The following is a 3660-nucleotide window of genomic DNA, read 5'->3' on the forward strand; positions in this document are numbered from 1 at the left end:
TAATTTCAGGTATTATATTTTTTCAATATAATGTTCTAGAGTTTCTATTTGATTCTTTTAAAAAATAGATTCTATTTCTCAGTTGAAGTTCTTTACCATTTATTTTCACCATCTTCGCCTCTGTTTTCCTAAAAGACACTAATTATTCTTCTTTTATGGTCCTTGTTGGTTAACTTCAATATCTGGGAAGCTGTAGGTCTGTTTCTTTCATTTGTTTTTATTCATGGTTTTTGGCCCTCTGGTCCTATTTCCTGGCACGTCTTATAATTTTTTATTGAATTCTGGATTATTATGTATAACAGTTTTTTAGAGACACCAGAAACTGTTATCAACATTAGAGGGGGTTCACCCTTCCGTCTCTTAGATGGATAAAGTGGGAGCTGATCACCTTGGTCTCTTCAGGGACCCAGCTGAGTCAGGACTGTGCAGCTCTGGAAGGTTACGTCCACCTCTGGTTTCCTCCAGACCCTGGGGCACAGACCTCCAGGGTTTTCTGTTGAGTCTCTGGAATGTTCACTGGGCCCCTTTTCCCTGGCAGGTCCAAAACGCCAATCTCCCTCTCCTCAGCACCACAAAACTACCAGAAATTGCCTGCTTGGAATTTTGGCCTCCTGCCCTGTGCAGTTACAGAATCTGGCAAAAGTACTGAGGCAAAAGCCAGGCATATCTTTAAGGCTTCTCAGGTCTCCAGTTTTTGTCACTTAAATCCCATGAGACTTCTGAAGCTCTGTGAGGTTTCTCAGTCCCCTGGCGGTGACGCACCGCCTGGGCCAAACATCCTCAGCCTTTTTCCTGCTTGCAGGATTGACAAAGGCCCCCAAGGAGCAGTAGCTGTGTGTCCTCAGCTTGCTCTGCATTTCTCCCCTCCCTGGAATCACATCCTGTAGGGTCCTGGCTAGCCCGCAGGCTCTCTGATGCCTTTATGCAAGGTGTTTGCATTTTATCTGCTTTGTTAATTGCACTCTTCGGAGCCTTGGTCTGCCATGGCTACTCCATCCCACTTGCTACTAAAAGTTCTCTAGGCCTCGCTGTCCAGAATTGTGCTTTGAAAAAATTACAGAGATAATTTGAGGTTCTGGGAGAGGTTATCTTCCTCCAGAGAGGACGGAGGCTTGCTGCTGTCAGTTAGCTAGTCCCGGGGCGGGTCATGTTGATTCCATCAGGAACTGACATCGTTTAAATCTGGCCTTTAGTCTTTAGTCTGGTTAACTCTTGTGACCAAAGCGTAGCCCTTTCGGCTCCCGTCTGAATTCCTGTGGTATTTATTGGACCCCCTCCTCCCTGGCGGACCTGGAACTGCATTCTGGTTATACTGGCCCCATGAGACTACAGAAAGCTCACGGGTCGCTCAGCCTCTTCGTAAATGCCTGGTTTATGGAATCTAGCTACTGCTTTGAGGGGTAGAGAGGCACCCAACTCTGGGTTAATTTCTCTTGGTTTCCTTCCTCTTTTAGATCACGGCAGCACAAAATTTCACTGCCTTGGTAATCTTTCAGATGCCTTCAAACAGATTTTGTTATATGTTGTCCAGCTTTCCTAGTTCCCAGTGGGAGAGCTACCTAGTCAATCAACAATGGAGGTGGAACTCTCAATAATATGTTTTTTTTTTTTTTTTTAGCAGAGCCTTGTGGCTTGTGGGATCTTAGCTCCCGACCAGGGATGGAACCCATGACCCCTGAAGTGGAAGTGTGGAGTCCTAACCACTGGACTGACAGGGAATTCCCAACCATATGTATTTTTTAAGTGATAAAAAAAAAAGCAGGTTTCAAAACAGTATACACTATATGGTGCTCACTTGGTTAAAAACAAAAGCATGTTGGGCTTCCCTGGTGGCGCAGTGGTTGAGAGTCCGCCTGCCGATGCAAGGGACACGGGTTTGTGCCCTGGTCCGGGAGGATCCCACGTGCCGCGGAGGGGCTGGGCACGTGAGCCACGGCCGCTGAGCCTGCACGTCCGGAGCCCGTGCTCCGCAACGGGAGAGGCCACGGCAGTGAGAGGCCTGCGTACCACAAAAAAAAAAAAAAAAAAAAAAAAAGCATGTTAATATGGATTTGTGTAGAAAGACCAGTGGGCTGTAGGTCAGTGTTGGTTCTCTCTGGATGATTGGATTATAGATGATTTTCATGTTGTCTTTGTACTTTTATTTTCCAAATTCCTATAATCAATGAGTTCTTTCATTTTTAAAAAATGCTATTTTTTTGAGAAAGATAATAGCCAGAGTGTAGAAGGCAGAGGAAGGAAGAAAGCTAGAGAAAAAGATGACACCCCAGGAACTGGAGACTGAGATCCACAGAATGATGGAGGGAGGAGGGCGGGTGGCAGAGAGGCTGCAACAGCATCAGCTCCGGCGGGGACCAAGCTCATCGTGCTCAACCCCCCGGATGTACAGCTGAGGAAGCAAAGCAGCGTGGGTTGCCGTCTCGTCAGTGACAGCGCCGGTCAGCAGCTGGGTCCCCAGGCCCGTGGCAGTTGGTGGGCAGGCCTGTCACCTTTCCTCTGGTCTTCGTTGATTTTGTCATGAGTGGACGGCATTGTCCACAAGTCACAGTTCTTGGCCTCGCGTTCAGAAGCCTCCGGTCTGCCCAGGCCTCGGGCTCCCCCACTGCTCTGGCCTCCTGTGCAGCTTTCCACCACCCTCTTCTGGACGTTCCACGCCAAACAGTGGACTCACTGTCCCCAGGGGTGCTCGTGGCTTTGCTCGCCTGATCCCTTATCAGGACCCTCCCTCCTGTTCCCTCCTCCTGGCCCTCCCCGCTGCCCGTCCAGCGTTAACTCCCATCCTCACCTTCCTCAGGGGGCAGAGTCTGCGCCTCTCATCTGGGGAGGATCCTCTGGGCTTTGCGTTACTTTGTGTTACCCTGTGTGCTAACTGTCAGGTCTCCTTAGTGAGGCCCTGAGGCCCGGAAGGCAGGGATGGTTCGTCTGTATCCTGGCATCCTCCCTGGCACACGAGCCAGTGTCTTGCGTGAGTGCTGTAAACACCCGTGGAGCAGGTGGGGAGCTGTTGGAAAGAGCGTGCTTGTGAGAGGCTGGGGCAGATCTGGAGGGAAGGGACTAGAAATTCGGATGAGCAGCCGGGACAGGGGCGGGCGGCACGGAGCTCGTTAGCGGAGCCCGTCAGAGGCTTTCTGTCGGCTGTTCTCTTTTCCCTTGATCCTGATGTCAGTTTCAGAAAGACATAAGGGGACCCCAAGACAGGAGGGGACAGATATTGAAAGCAGAAGACCGATTCGTGCTGTTTGAGGTAAAGCTAATTGAAATAGGAAGCAATGGAATGGGCATTCGGGTCTGGGGGGATGGGAGCTGCCTGGATGGGGGGGGGGCTGTGTTGGCACCCTTTCTCAGGCATGGGGTGGGCTGGCCTCACCACCTAAGACCTGGAATACGGGTTTCGGTGAGAATTTGGGTGGCAAATGGCGATGATAAGCTCATGTGTTTGGGTCTGCAGAGGGGGGCTACTTGCTTCTAGTTCTTTCTAGAGGGGACCTTACCAAGTGAACTGTCATACTGATCTGAAGCCTGAGTCTTTCACATCTTTGTCACAAGTCGAGTCTGTGGCAGAGCTGATGGGAGATCCCAGGTCCCCCCGCACCGCACGGCTGTCTGCAGGGACCGTCGCTTGGGTCCGTCAACGTGCCTGTCGATGCCCCGTGAGGGCAT

This window comes from Kogia breviceps, chromosome 12, assembly GCF_026419965.1.
Source record: "Kogia breviceps isolate mKogBre1 chromosome 12, mKogBre1 haplotype 1, whole genome shotgun sequence".
NCBI lineage: Eukaryota > Metazoa > Chordata > Mammalia > Artiodactyla > Physeteridae > Kogia > Kogia breviceps.